The sequence below is a fragment of the Macrotis lagotis genome, chromosome 5, assembly GCF_037893015.1.
Source record: "Macrotis lagotis isolate mMagLag1 chromosome 5, bilby.v1.9.chrom.fasta, whole genome shotgun sequence".
NCBI classification, from domain to species: Eukaryota; Metazoa; Chordata; class Mammalia; order Peramelemorphia; family Peramelidae; genus Macrotis; species Macrotis lagotis.
In genome coordinates, this window is record NC_133662.1 from 177,236,732 (window position 1) to 177,253,521 (window position 16,790).

Sequence of the window (16,790 nt, forward strand, 5' to 3'; positions counted from 1 at the left end):
TCTACATAGAGCTGGTAATTAAACCCTTGTTTAAGGGTTATAGATTTAAAAAGAGAGGGGAAAAGTGGAGGGCAAAGAAAAGAGGAGGACCCAGAATAGAGGCTTCTGATATCTATATTTAGTGAATAGAGTGTTGGTGAAGATCTATCAATTAGAGGTCAAGATTATCTGTATTTATCAGTTTTCATGAGACTTTATTTAATTGGAAGCAACTAGCTATTACCTTAGCACTTTTTTCCTGATATATCCATGGTGTTTTAGAAACCTAAGTTGAATTAGAAAGGAGACCAGAAGATTCTCATATTTGGAGATTTCTTTTCCTTCCTAAATTAGACTCCCCCAAACATACCGCCCATTGAAACACCCTCTTGTATCCAATAGAAACAGATATTCTTCATTGAAAAAAGAAAAATACTTTGGCTGAGATAATTGATGTGTCAGTATCTGTTAATGGGGATCTGACCTTCAGCTATTTATTTCCTAATTAGGAAAATTAGAGTGTGCTAAGTGCTATCCTGGATTAATGCCAGACATGCATGTAGGAAGACAGTGTCTTTTCTCAGTGGTGTGGCATGTATATCGTGCTGACATCACAGCATACTAAAAACAAATCCTTCCTGTAGGTCTTCTGAGGGTACATTGTCTTGCCTCTTCTGTTTTTTGTTTTTAAGTTAAAACAGTCCTGGATTGAGATCCTGGGCAGTTTCTGAGTTTCACAATCTTTCTTGCTTTATGTTATAAAACACATGAATGCAGATTCTGTCCACCTGTGTAGGTTAAATGGCGCCTGAGGATTTCAGCCAAAAGGCTGCTTTGCTCAGAGCCTCCCAAAGGAAGGAAAGCTGGAACCAGAGTGATTACAATTAGTTTGGGGCTTGAGTTTTCAATGCTGTTTCATATAGATATCCTAAGGGAATTTGAAGTAAAAAGAAGCTGTGATGATTAGTTTGTAGTTCTGTAGATATGTGAGTGTGTACATTTTCTAAGGGAATTAAACTTCCTAGTCTTTTCTGGAGTATATTGAATGATGCTTATTTATACTGGCCACCCCAAGACCTAGGGAAGAGTATTGTGAAAGTTCCCCTCCAAAGTTCCCTGAGTTCACACTTTGAGTGATTCCAGTTAAATTGTATTTCACATTCATCACTGACGTTGTTGTCTACAGCAACCAAATATTGTGCCACGAACATAAAATTTCATTGGCTTGATTCCCTTCTCATTCTGCGTCAATGGATTTAACCCATTTACTTCTTCCCCCTTTGACTGAGACAATAAAAGGCTTTCCCTTCAATACAGAATATCCTCTTAATTCTGCAATTCAGCATCCAAAGGGAAAAAGGGACACAACAATTTAAAAAGCCAGAGATTTAAAGATAGTGGCAGTAAATTGTTTTGTTAGAACTAATATTGGCTTTTCCTTTGTGAGAAGAGTGAAGATTGTAGAAAGCATACCACTCGGGAGATGAAACTTTCCTCTCAATACATGAAGGGGTTGTCTGGACACAGAGGATTTCTTGTCATGTGGGCATTTTAATATTATATTATTATAGGACTCTATAAGGGTCCAAAGAATCAAATTTCAACTTCAACTCTGCCAGTGAGTTATTGAACCCCTCTGTATACCTTAAAATGACTAATTACCTCATCTGTCTGTCATAAGGAAAGAGAAGCTACCTAAGAAATGTCAACATCATCATCAAATAGAGGTGGTGTGGTTTATTGAAAAGAGCTTTGGCTGTAGAATGAGAGGAATGAGTTCAAGAACTGCCTCTTATGCAGTATTCTGTGTGACTTTGGGCAAGGTACTTGCATTCATTGGACTTTAGCTTCCTCGTATGGAAAATGAGGGAATTGAATTGTGTAGCCTCTAAAGTGCTTCCAGGTCTAATATAGCATGGTGTTCATCAGGGAATGAAAGTGAAGGAACATTTGTGGCAAAATTTATCCATGAAATTGCTTCCTTTGCTTTCCAAAATTAAAATATTTGGTACTTAAACCTCACCAGAATCTGTGAATATTCTCTTCTTTTCCACTTCTGATGATTTGAGTGTAGATGAGAGTTGAGCAACCTTATTTTAGTTCTACTTATAGGCATCAGAGTTTTTTTTAACTTACAAATTTTACACTAAACACTCCATTTGTTCATTCATTTGAACTCCCAGAGGGCAGAGAGTGATTTTTATTTTTGTAGTCCCACTCTCCCACATAGTGCCTCATTGACTTTATTGAATTCAACAATATTTAAATGCCTACCATGTATAACCCACTGAATATTAAGGTAAATAAGAAATGTTTCTTGCCCCTGAAATTCTTACAGTTTGGTAAGCAGTAGTGCATCATATAGGAAGGACATAGAGTGAAGAAGACCTAACTATGGCCAGCAACCTCTTTGGATTTCAGTTTCCTCAACTGTAAAATGAGGTAGGGAGGAGAATTTGATGACCTCTAAGATCATCTGGAACTCTAAATCTCTTATGCTATTTAGACAGAGACAAGGTGAGAGGAGCCACTTTGTTAATTCTCATATACACACTACAGAATTCCTTATACAGTAACCTCAGGTTATAATAGAACCTGGTGGGACCTCCACCGTTCCTTCCATATGCTTTTCAGACTTCCAGGTAACATGAGAAATAAATAGGAGGTAAGTGTTGCCAGTACTTTCAGATTCTTTCTTTTGAGGCTTGTTTATAAGTCCTCCAAGACAAAGTGAAATATACCTTCTAGGCTGAATAACATCCAAAAGAAACTTGTCTTGACTGTTGGCTGACTGTTGATTAATGTTCACATATTCTGACCTTTATTGGAGACCTTTCATGTTCACATTTCTTTGGAATTTTCTTGGTTTGCTTTCAGAGCACTTCACTGGTTCCCATCTCCTGCTCCTGGGATTGCTCTGGGGTCTATGAATTATGTTTCTTTCCCTGAGACTCTAATCCCCCAGAATGAACTGTCAGAATATTTATTCTATATCACCAGAATAAACCTTGTAAGGCCCTTTCACATCCTATTTTAATTCTGTCTAGTTTCTGGGGTATGAAAGATTGTTTGCTATCTTCTGCTAAATCCCACTGACGTAGTTAAAGTCTAACCAGCAGGGCTGACATTTCCCTTTTGCTGTAAATATGAGATTTTGTTTTCTGTAAATATCTTGAAGAAAGTATGTATAAGTTATTTTAAAGCTGGTTTTCAAATAATGCTTAGCCAAGCATAGCTTATCACAACTGGTCTGAATTAATAAAACAAATAATTCACTTTATTCAGGGAGGTTTAGGATGGAGGGATTAATGGTTCAAATGATTCAACACTCTTTCCAAATGTAACCCAAAAGAGAGCATCCCTTGCCCAAAAAACTCAAACTCAAGTAGTGTTTGCTTCCTTCATGGATATCCGCTGTTAAGTCACTTGCATGAGAACTCACAATGTGTTTGCTCAGTTTATTTGGGGCAGGAGCCCTGATGGTTACTTTGAATGGGGGCAGGGGATGGGAGGTCTTATTGATGTACATAATTTTTTTTGTAGTCCTCTAACAATGGGGAGTATGATAGCTGACAGGAGTGGGAAGAATTATGTTAAGGTAGCCCAGACATGGTTGATGGAAGTTCTACCCTGGAAGACATGCAGAGATGTGGGGGGAAAGCAAGAAATAAGAAATGAGACAAGCTGCAGGGAATATATACTGGTACAGCCTCCTGATATTATAATGATGGCACTGTGATTTCCCAGAACTGGGGCAGATATTTTGCTATCTAACAGATATATTACCTTGGCTTCCTTAATATCTCTTGTATCATATTCTTCTCCACATACACAGATAGAGGGTTTCATTATCTCTGACCTAAAGTATTTTAACAACCTCATTTTATTGGTCTCCCTGTCTAGAGTCTCTCACCACTCCAATTCATATTACAATAATACTGCCAAAGTAATTTTCTTTAGGCACAGATCTGATTATGTGGCTCTCATAATCAATCAATCAATATCAGGGCTCTAAGATAAAACATAAACTCTTCCGTTTAGATTTAAAAGTCCTAAATAACCAAATCTTAAACTGTCTGGCCTTAATGGATGTTATTCCTTCTATTATATTCTCTATAATCTTTCTCTCTGTTCCTAAATCAGCCTTTTCTGAGTAGCTGATACTAAAGTCATCTCCTTGCCTCTCTCAAAGAGGCTAGTCTGACAAATCATTTATTCAGATTCAGCATCAGTACAGTTCCCCATTAGGGGAACTGCGAAATGAAAATGGATTCACAGTGATTTAAGGTTTCCTGACTCATCTGTATCAAGAGCTGGTAATCAAAGTGAAAACAGTCTTCAGCAGAGGGCGGCAGCTCCAGCTAACTGTGATGATCATCTATCAGAATCCTCTAACACTTTTTTTCCACAGCAACATTGGAAGGTAGCTGGTTCAAGCATCATCAGTTCCATGTTTTTTTTTGCAGATGAGTCAATGAGAATGGTGAAGTGATGTGGCCAAAGTCATCAAACATCTCTTAGGGATCAGAGCCAGTTGTCAAGGCAGATTTACTCCTGCCTCTAAGGTCTTTTTCCTATGGCACCTTGCTTTTAATATATTGCCTGAAAAAAGATGGAAAATTGAGAGAGAAGGGAACTTGACAACTTAATTTTTAAAAATTTTATTAACCCCTTTGTAGGAATGATAAAAGTAGAAAGGTGGTCAGTGAATAGACTGCTGGGTCTGGAGTCGGGAAGACTTGAGTTCAAATTCACAGCCTTAGCTACTAGCTGTGTAACCCTAGACACGTCATTTAGCGTTGTTTGCTTTGGTTTCCTCATTTGTAAAATGAGCTGGAGAAGGAAATCAGTATCTTTGCCTAGAAAACCTCAAATGTGATTATCATAGAGTCATATATGGACAAAGTGACTGAACACTAAATGTAGGATGGGTACTCAGTGGTATCTGGTTTCTGGGTGCCTTAATATACTATGCCTTTTAAAAATTCATTAGGACCTGTAGTTTCATGGGTGTAAAGAACTCAAGTCACGGAAAACTCCTTCTACTGATTCTGATCAATAGCTCTTCTGTGACTTTTGGTGTTAGAGAGCTACCTAGCCATGGAGAGGTTAAGTGATTTATCCAGGGTCACACAGCTAGTGCCTGAGGTGGGTCTTGAACTCAAGTCTTACCAACTTAGTAAAAGTTCCTTATTATTGAGTCCAACCAGTCTACTTATCAAAAATATTTTTTGAACTTGTCATATCTCCTTCTGCCAAAGCAGGTTGGTACTTTTTCTGCCACTTTGAGTCATAAGCAGTAGCCTAGGACACTGAGAATGACTTGCTCAGGGCCACATAACTAGAATATGACACATGCTCCAGCAGGCGATCCAAAAATATTCATAGCTAAAATTAGACTTGTGATATGCCACAACTATTTCTGGTGTAAGAGATTGATTATTCATGAGGTGTTCAGTTTTGATTATTTGTTAGATATTTTCTCCTAATAAAGAATTAGAAAAATTAAGTTCATAAGACTGTGGCACAGCAGTCACAATTAAGAAACTAAAGCAAAACATGTATAAGCTTGATCAGATTGCTTATCATCTCAGGGAAGGGACAGGTGAATGAAGGAAGGATAGAATTTGAAACTCAAAACTTAAAAAAAGAATTTAAGTATAAAAATAAAATTTATTAAAATATACAAAAATTGAAGAATATTAAATTTAAAAAATAAAACTAAAATGTTCTTACAAAAATTGGAGAAAATGAAATATTATATATATTTACATATATAGAAAATAAAAATTATATATATAAATTTATGAGTATATATGCATATGCATACACACATTTATATATAGATGTATATATAATGAAATTGAATCAGACTGCAAATTACAGTGTCTTTAAATAATTTAATGATTTAAATAATTTAATTCCAGTGTTTAACAATCTAAATTATTGTTTCCAAGAACTTTTCTCCTTTAGAAATCTGAATCATGTATCTCTGACATTTATATTCAATTCCCCAAAATATTATTTTGTAAGAACTGTCAAATACTCTTCAGGAAACTTTTCATGCCTTATTTCCTAAGAAACAGACATTTGTTGTGCCAAAGAGCAAAGGGACACAAATATCAGCTGGTACCAGAGGCCCAATACTCATGGTGTTTATTTGCCCTCTTCTATGTGACTTTAGGCCTTGGTTCATAGTTCTCGTCTTTTTTTCCCCATACTCTGCCATAGTCAATGAGAGGAAGAGTGGAATAGCTCTTATTTAATACTTAATGCTGAGTTAGAAAACCTGGGTTTGTTTGTCATCTCTACTGGACAACAACAAATTATTTTTAAAAAGATTTAATGGTAGATTATTGTAGTGGGACTCCCTGTTGGACAATTTCCCTGATCCTTAACTTAGATAATTCATAACATCTACATGGCAGAATGAGGACAGCAATTGGGGCAGGTTATGGACTTGTAGTGATACTTCCCTGTTCTGAAAGGATCATAGGTTGAGTCTTTGAACCTTCCTGGGTTTTTTTCATTGGTAAAAGGAACAGAAAATCCCACAGAAGGAGGAAGAGGTTGCCTTACTTTCTGGAACACAGATCTTGTTATTTCTCCCCTCAAACCTCTTCCTCTTTTGAACTTTAATATTTTTTTCAAGGGAACTGTCATTTTCCCAGTCACCCAAATTTGAAAACTCAGAGTTATCTATGGCTAATCATTCTCATTCAGCCCACATGTTCCATGACTTGCCAAATTTTGTGATTTCTGTCTCTACACGTTCTCATTATTCATCTCCTCTCCATTCATACTGCCACCATCCTAATTAAGGCTCTCAATACTTCTCCTCTGGATTATTTCAATAGCTTATTGAGTGGTCTCCTGACCTCAAGTAACTTTCCAATCCAATCTATATTCTACAAAGGAAAAAAGGAAAGAAGAAGGGAAGGCAAAAAGGAAGGAAGGAGAAAAGGAGGGAGAAATAGGAGAGAGGAAAGGAAGAAAAGAAAGAAAAAAGGAAGGAAAGAAGAAAGGAGGAAAGGAAGGAAAAATAGGAGAGAGGAAAGGAAGGAAGGGAAGAAGGAGAAAAGGAGGAGGAAGGAATAGGAAGAGAGGATAAGAAGGAGAAAAGGAGGGAACAAAGAAACATATATTAAGTTTCTATTATGTGCTAGATAATGTGTGAAGTATGTTGCAAATCTTAGAAATCAAGTGATTTGTCCAGAATCACAAAGCTAGTAACTGTCTGGGGTCAAATTTGAACTCAGGACTTCTTGATTCCAGGCTAGCACTATTAGCTTTCAAAATAATTTTTCTGAAGTGAAGATCTGGCCATATCACCTCCTTCTCTAAAGTAAACTCCAGTGACTTTAAGATCAAATATAATTTCTTCTGTTTAACATTTAAAGCCTTTTACAATCTAATCCTTCCCCATCTTTCTGGTCTTCTATGTTACTTCCCTATACTCACTCTATGATCTAACTCTTCTGGCCCCCCCCCCCCCTTGATATTTGATCTCCCTCCTTATAAAGTAAACTTCTTGAGGGCAGCACTATTTTCACTTTTTACTTTCATCCCTATTACTTACAACAATATCTAATATAGAGTAATGGAATAATAAATGCTTATTTCTTGATTGATTGATTATGATTACATCTCCCAGAAGCCTGTGAGGGAACTCAGTTTGGACTCAATAGACAAGTTCACATTCAGCAAGCACAGTTTTAAAAATAAGAATTAGTTTTGCAAAATGTGATGAGACATAGAGGTTGTTTTAATTGAAAGTCATGGGTGCAACTGAGGTAGATAGCAGAGAAGAAACATCAACCATACCCAGATACTTCTGATGCCTTTTGTAAACTATAGAACCAAACTAGCAAAGGCGAATGGAGTAGTGGGATTGCTAAAGATGTGGAAAGTGAATTAACTTGGTTGGATAAGGAATTGCTTTGTCAGATCTTCAGTTTCTTAATCCAGGATTAATCACTTAGAACTTGGTCAAATATTGAAGATACCAAGATCAACCAACTGCATCCTGCAGGGCCCATTGCCAGTTATACTGACTTTTGACTTGCCATTGGACTTTGATAAATCTGGGAGAGTGAGGCTGATGACTTTGTGTATCTCGGACTCACTTAAATCCAAGTCAGCTGGGAGTGAAGACATTACCCTGTGATAACCATTGACAATTTTTAAAATGAAGGATGAACAACAATTCCCCTGAAAGCTGTGACTAGAAGCTTCTTCTTTCTATTCCCCAACTGTGATTCCCAAACTGCTGTTACTGGAGGTCAAGTATTCCAGGAGCTGCTAGGTCAGCTGTAAAAGAAAGAAATTAAAAGGGACAGTTACACCAATTAACTGTTCTCTCATAATATTAGGGATGCAAAAAAGGTTACAAAAGGAACCTAGAGTAACCATTTAGACTTTGGCATAAGTATATCAATGTGTTGTTACCTCTCCCTTTTGTGATTTATCTTAGATTTTGGAATGAAAATGTCTCTCCATTGAGAAAGGAGTTTTAGAAAATACCAAATGGTCTGATGGGGAAGAATTTCTTTTAGGGGGAGGAGATAGAGGAACCTTTCTAGAACTAGTGAAAACATAGTGGTTTCTCTTTTACCTCTGCATATAAATGATCCAGATTTGTAAGGGGTTATTACCAAGAACTTTTGAGAATGAAAAGCAGTCATCATGTTAGAAGAGGTCTTAGAGTATTCTTGTCCAACCTTCTACCAGTAAGGAGTGCCCTCTACAGGTAGTTAGTCAAACCTGTCTTGAACACTTGTAGTGGCAGGGAGCTCATTCTTTTGCAAGAGATGCAAGTTTTCTCTTTTTATTGCTGATATACTCTGACTCTAGGGGAATCTGTACTACAGTGAAGAACTATAATCTGACAAAATGCTTCTGTTTATTCTCATATTGCTTACCATGTTGAGCTCATTTCTTCTAGAAGAATTGCTGTTAGGGAATGGTATTTTAATATTGGAGATTTCAAACATTTAAAAATAGCCTCAGTAATAGATAATATATATATATATATATATGTGTGATAGGTATAATAGAGTACATTTCTTATGTCAAATTCAACACCTTCTACAGAAACATTATTATTAATTTTTATCTTTGTATCATTAGGACTTAGCAAATTAGCAAAGTACTTGCACCCCTGCTACCCACTATTTCCCTTTTCAAAAATATTTATTTTATTTTTAATTTAGCAAACAAAGCAAGCATTTCCATAACATAGAATAATGAAAATAGATTATTTTATATGAAACTGCAAATTTATTACATATAACTTGCTATTTCTTTTAAATATATAATGAAGTTATCATGTAAATTTTTTTCTTTTTTTTTCTTCCCTTCCCCACTCCAGAGATGACAAGTCCATATTCTCCTATAAGCTTGTCACAATGGGTCCACCTAAAATGGTTGTAAGCTTCCACTCTTTGAGCACTGTAAGGGTAAAAGTAAAGAAGACAAGTTATTACTGGCTTTCATTTTGTAAGCAGCTTTTGTCTTTTTTAATCATTCATGTCTTTGATTTTATCCTTGATTTCAGTTCTTTTCAATTGCTTATTTAGTACGTGTTATGGCACACTTACATCTATCATAAGACTCGTCACTGTTTCCTGAGGGATACTTATTTTTAATTCTTTGGAAAGTGTACAGCTATCACTGAGGTTTAGGAGCACAGTATCCCCATGATCTGGAAAATTAGCATAAAATTCTTTGACCCTCCTTTTTGAAGCAGAGAAGAAGTCTGAATCTTTTCTTTTTCATTTATGGGGTATTTACAGTACCATTGGGTACTACTTTGGATTGATATTATACAATACTATATATTTTTTATGTATATCTGGGTTTCTAAATTTCTGTGACATCTGCTGGCCTTTGTGTATCGTCTGTGGTTTATGCAAATATCTTCCCAAATTTTCATTTAATTTCTTATGCTGACTTGTGTTGTATCAATATGATGATGAAGAAAGTAGAGGTGTGAAAGGAATAGCTTCAATGTTCCACAAACCCTAGCCAATCGTACAACAGAGGTTCTTAACCTAGGGTTTGTGAACTTTAAAAAAATGTGATGACAATAAACCTATATATTTTATGCATTTAAATAAGATAACACTTATTAAGCCCTATTATTTGTCATTCACAGTACTCAGCAATGAGGATATACAAACAACAAAAGATGATCTCATGATATGGAGGTTTCAGGTAGTGACTCTTCAATCACTAAGTTGGTAGAATTGTCCCCAGGATGTCAGACAGCATAAATGCAGAGCTGTCTGGAAGTTAGGCCCAAAGCAGAGAATGAGGACACATGACTTAAAAACTGAGAAGGGGCTGTCTTTACTAAATTGCCCAAGTTGGCTATGACCTCAAAAGGGTTAAGAACCTATGCTTTAGCTAGAGGACATAGCCTGCTCTACCTTTTTCTTGTGAAGTAGTTTATTCTATTTAACTGTTCTATACTGGCACCAGGAACCATCATAAGTGGGGATCCTCTCTTTCCTTGAGCCTTAGATAGGGCTCCTATTTTACTTCTGATCCTGGCTACCTGCTTTGAACTTCCTGTTCATTGGCCAAACTGAGCATATAGAAACACCCTGGAACATATGAACATACCTGCTCCTGTTCTCATTTTCTGGTTTGAACCAGAATTGCCCATGCTTCTCCCAGGGGCAGCATTAGAATCCAGGTTTATAAAGGGAGGGAAAAAATTCTTTAAAGTACAGACTGATGGAACATTTGTATGCTACCTCACCACCACCTGCATGGTGGGATCTGATACATATACCTTGTCATAGAGAGAAAGATACAGGATTTATAACCAGAAAGGATGTTGGAAGTGCTTTAGTCTGTCAATCATTCAGTTGATCAGTAAATATTTTGTCAAGGACCTATTATGTACCACACACTACTAAACTATGGGGAGACAAAGAAAGGCAAAAAACAGCCCCCACCCTCAAGGATATCACAATCTAATGTGGAAGATAAAAGTAAGCAAAAATATAAGTTATAAATAAATAAATAAAGAAATAAAAGTTATATGCAGGATAAATAGAAAATAATGGAAAGAGGGAAGGCGCTAGTATAGAGGGGAAAGACTTCCTGTGGAAGCTATGATTTTAACTGGGACTTCAAGGAAGCCAGAGAAGGCAGATGGCAGAGATGAAGAAAGAGCATTTCAAGTATGGCAGATAGCCAGAGAAGAAGCCTTGTGCTGAGAGATGGAGTGTCTTATTCATAAACAATTCAGTGTCTGGATTAAAGAATATGAGGCTGGAGGTAAGGTGTAAGAAGACTGAAAAAGTAGGAGAGGGCTGGTTATGAAGCCTTAACATTAGATTACATAGATGAAGAAATGAAGGCCCAGAGCAGGAATTGATTAGCTCAAAGTCACAGGGGTTGTGAGTGAGAGTTAGGATTAAGGTCCTAGATCAAATGCTTTTTCTACATTCTAATTTCTATAGCCTATATTTTTCTAATTCTACATACTATATAGAAGATATTTCTACAATAGAAATATTCTAGGCAGCTCTTGAAGAGGTATACTTTAAGCGGTGTTAAACGGTACTATGAATTAGTTGATATTAGACTCAATTTACAGATCTGGTGAAGGAGATAAAGTTACTTGTGGAATGTTACTTGGTCATTAAATGGTAGATCAAAGATTCAAAACTACATTGTTCTGACTCCCTATCAGATATTTTTTTCACTATACTATCATAGTTCCTATGTTTTCTTTTTATGGTTAATAACTTTCCCTATCTTTTCACTGGGCAAAGATCTTCCTTCAGATCTCACAGAGCGCCTTCCTTGCCTCTCTCCTATACATTGATCATATTATTATTATTTTACTTAGGTCATCTATATTTATATTTCATGCTCCTACTAAACTATAAGCTCCTTGAGGAGAAGGACTTTATCTGTGTTCTAAACTTTGTGCTTTGTACTTATCAAAGATTTTTTTAAAAATGAAAGTGGGATTTACTATGCCCTTATTTACAGGAAGTTTAGGGAGAAGGATGACTGATACTGAGAAAATTAAATCAATCTAGAAAAGGTAGGCTAAATTTAGACTCTTCAAATTATCTTTGCTTGAAAGTAGTCACGTTGGAACTTAAACACTAAGCTTTTCAATGAGGTAACCACAGTTAAATCTGCTTTAAAAATGACAACTTTCCCAGATCTTTTTATTTTCCAAAACATAATTGAAGTCATCCAGCTTCACAATTTAAAATTACTCTTGAGTCTTGTGTTAAATCAGTGGGCCACAAAGCAGGAAAAAAAGGTGGATAGCATCATTCTTTGTCTCTGGTCTTCCTCCTGAAGAGATGGATGGCGCTGTTTATTCATATTATCCTTATAAACTCTACTCTAGGCCTTTATTACCTCATTACTGGATTATTGCTGTAGGTTCTTAGCAGGCCTACCTAAATCTAGTTTCTCCTTTCTTATCCTATCTCGCTAAGTCTGATTGATTTCCCTAAAATATAGTTTTCATCATATCAGTCTCCTGCTCAAAAACATGCAAGTACTCATCAAATTTCTGCATGTCTACCATGTTCAGGGGATTGTTCTAGATAATGAGTGGGACACCGAGATAAATGTGATGAAATTTTTGACTTCAAAGACTTTATCCTTGTGTAAGAAACCTAGAAAACCTAGAAAAATAACTATAATATAACCCAAGGTGTCACTATGATAAACCCGTGGTCTGATGAGGCAGATTTAAAAGTTTCAAATTTGTAGTAATTCTGCCTTTGGGAGTACAGTATAATGAAACATCATAAAAACAACAACGGCAACAATTGTAATGTTTATATAGTGTCTACTATGTTTCAGATACTCTGTTAAGCACTTTGCAAATGTTATTTTATTCAATCATTATAGAAATCCTAGGAGAAGCCTGCTCTTATTGAATCCCATTTTACAATTAAGGAAACTGAGGCAACCAGAGGTTAAATGACTTGCTCAAAGTCCCATAGTCAATAAATTCCTGAGGTCAGATTTTCCTCAGGTTTTCCTGTTCCAGGTTAATCCTCTAACCATTAGGTCATTTAGCTGCTTAACATAACTATGTCCCTAATTAGAGACAATGGCATTGGGGGGCTGGTATCCTTGCTCTGTGATGGGAAAGATCATTCTCTTTTGTGTGGCTCACAAAACAGTTCTACAAAATTATACCAGGAACAATGGGACAGAAGTAAATGTAAAGAAGGAGGTCAACCACAGAAGTTTATGAGAAAAAAAGATTAGATCAGTAAGATGCAGTCTTTAATAGAATAAATAATAGAATAAAAGGGTAAGGAAAGTTGATTTACCATGTCTGTTTCTTTTCCCTCAGGACTCCAACTACTTGAACGATAACAAAAAATCAAAGTCTTATACCTTGCAACAGGTCCCTTTGAGCATCTATCTGCCCAGTGTCTTAGGAAAAAACATGGCTTTGAGGAGGATTTACTATTGTTACTGGAGTTGTGCTTCGCAATGACTGAGGGACAGTCACACTACCCCTTTCTCCTTTCTGGGTTCTTTTTCTCTTTCTCTTCTCAATCTCCTTTTAGTTCCATCCCAGTCCAAAACTATTTCCTTGCTTAAAGAGGTGAACAGGAAAAATTTCTAAAACCCAAGTGTCTATGTATGTTCAGATTATCCTTATTCCCATTCTAGAGAAAGCATTACAATAATAAATGGTAATATGTGATAAGCAATACAAACAACACAATTTAGAAGTTTGTAATCAAGTCTAAGGTGATCAAGGAAGCCCTCATAGAAGATGCATTGTTTGAACTAGAGCCTTGATTGATCATTAGATTTTGATAAATAGCAGGTGGCAGGGAAATGCATAAAGTATTCAAGCCAGGGTAATGGCATAGCAAAAAGAGAGGTACGAAGGTTTAAGGTGAATTGGAGGAATGGCAAGCAAACTATTTCTCCACATTGCCTACAGGGCAGACATCTAAGTATGGCATTTGAGACCCTCCATAATTTTGGTTCTGACATGCTTTCCAAATTTTATTTCCCTACAGTTAGTTCCTTAACATGAATCTTCTATTTATTATTCTGTTCATGAATTTTCTCCCTCTCTATTTCTGCATGCCTATCACTAAGAATGTTCTCACCGCCTCCTCAAGTTTTACCTGTACTTCAAAATGCAGACCAAATCCCACCTCATCCATAAATTGTAAGCATAGATAATGAGTGGGATACATAGGATTGATGTGAAGAAGTTTCTGACTTTAAAGAGTTTATTCTTGTTGAGGAGTTATGATCTAGAAAAATACCTGTGATGTTATTTATGCTTAAGTTTTGTGTTATTCAATTTGTTCTACAGGTATGTTATCTTCCTACCCAGGTTTTAAGATTAAAAACTGAGGATAATATTTTATATTTAAACAAAATTAGTGCTTAATAACCTGACATCTCCTTAATTTCCAGTTTCCTTATACTTTACTTCCCTCTAATGATACAGCAACATGGATTATTATCTTTCCTTTAATAGGTGAGGAAAATGAGGCAAACAGATTAAATGATTTGCCCTGGGGCCCAGGGTTAGTATCTTAGGTCAGATTTGTATCATAGCGGTCTTGTAAAATTTTATCATAAATGCTGAAATATGAAATGATAAGATATCCCTTAAAATCATATATCTTGTTGACCAACTCCATCAGCTTCATTGATTAAATCTCCAAGAAGAGTCTGTGATGCATCCTTCTATTTAGCTATAACTTTTTTTGATTTCATTCTTTTAGTGGGAATCTCAATATTTGTATATTATGATTGTTCTTGTTCAATCATTTTCAGTCATGTCTGACTCTGTCAAAGATACTTCTTGGCAAAGATACTAGAGAGGTTTGCCATTTCTTTATCTAACTCGTTTTACAGATGAGAAAATTAAGACAAACAAGTTAAAGTGACTTACTCAGGATCACATAGTTATAAAGCGAATGAGGTCAAATATAAATTCAGATCTTCCCGGCTCCCTGCCTAGTACTCTATACACTATATCACCTAGCTTTCCCCCATCAAAGAATTTACATTCTACTAAGTGGTGGGGAATAGAAAGAAGCAAATACACTACACATACTCAAATAAGCACATACAAAGTTTCAACAAAGTGAAAGACTAATTCAAAAGAGTGAGCTCAAACAACCAAGCTCAAACAACAATTCAAGAATAATCTCTTGTAGGTGGAGGCACCTGAAGAAAACTAGAGAGTCAATGAGATGGATATGAAAAAGGAAATGCATTATAGAAATAGAGGACCACTTGCACAAAGTCATGGAGGTAGATGTAATGAAGAGAGGTAGATTGTAGAGAGTTTTAAATGCCAGATGATGATGTTGTATTTTACTTTAGAGGTTATAGGGACCTGTTGAAGATTGGGAGTAGGGGTGTTGACATGATCAAATTTATTTTAGAAAGATCAGTTTATCAGTTATGTGAAGGATGGATTCATGAAGGGAGATCCTGGAAGCTACTGCAATAGTTTAGGGAAGAAGTGATGTGGGCCTATGCAGTAGAAATAAATGTCTTAGCATCTCCCCTCATGCAGCTTAGGCCAATTTTCCTTTAAAATGGTATTGAGACAGTTTTTAAGACTTGATTGACTTGGGGGATTAAAAATTTAAATTATTGATATCACTTCTTCCTTACTTGAATACAAAGTATCCACAGGACTTGGTGTGGAGTGAAGAGAAACACTTGAAGAAGGTTTGACTGGTGGATCACACGAGCTTCATTCAGCTGAAGCAACTTTATGTGTCCTCAATGCCCATCAATAGTGTGTTGGTAAATATTTAAAAACAGCTCTCCAGAAAAAAATGAAAACATTTTTAAGTTTAATCTTCATTTTTTAAAACATTTTCTCTATCACTTTCTTATGTTAAGACAACGAACAAAACAACAATATCTAGTATTTGCAAATTTCTGAGGGATAAATGCTCATGTTGAAAATTTGACAACTGATTTTTCTGTTGACTCTCCTTTTTGAATATATATCTGCTATAGCTAAGTAAATATCTCCTTTTGTTGAGTGAAATGAATTCTAAGTATCTCTTTTTGTTCCAGTATTGCATTTAAACTTTTAGGAGATTCACTTGAGTCACTCAGTTCAGAAAGTCCTCAAGTAATGTCTGGTTGTGTGAATAAAGAATGAAGGGTATTTGGGAGAGATGGTATAGACATAGCATTAGACAAGCCTTAGCAACTATTGAATATTGGTGGGAAGGAGTTAAAAATAACTTTGAGATTGTGAACTTAGGTTAGTATAAGAATGGTAACACCTGGGGCAGCTAGGTGGCAGAGTGGATAGGGCACTGGCCCTGGAGTCAGGAGCACTTGAGTTCAAATCTGACCAAAGACACTTAATAATTACCTAGCTGTGTGGCCTTGGGCAAGCCACTTAGCCCCATTCGCCTTGCTAAGCCCTAAGGAAAAAAAAGAATGGTAACACCCTCAAAAGCAAGGCCAGGAAGATTTGAGTAGAAATATAATTATTCACTCTGAGTATTATTTTACTCTAATTTTTCTGTTCTCTGAATTCCTCATATATTTTTCACTTCTCATGACACAAGTTCCTGTTATACCTACATATCAAAATCTGTAAAGACATCCTCTGATCAATGGAAATTAATTTTATTCTGTTTTCTACTGTGCCAAAGAATGTTGCTAGAAAAATTTAGACATCTGTAGGGACTTTCTATCATTGACCTTAGGGTATAAGTTTAATCTCATGATTTAAGGGTCAAAGGTTATAAATAAGTCAAATGACTTTTTTTCACCTAATTGCAAATTAGGATGGT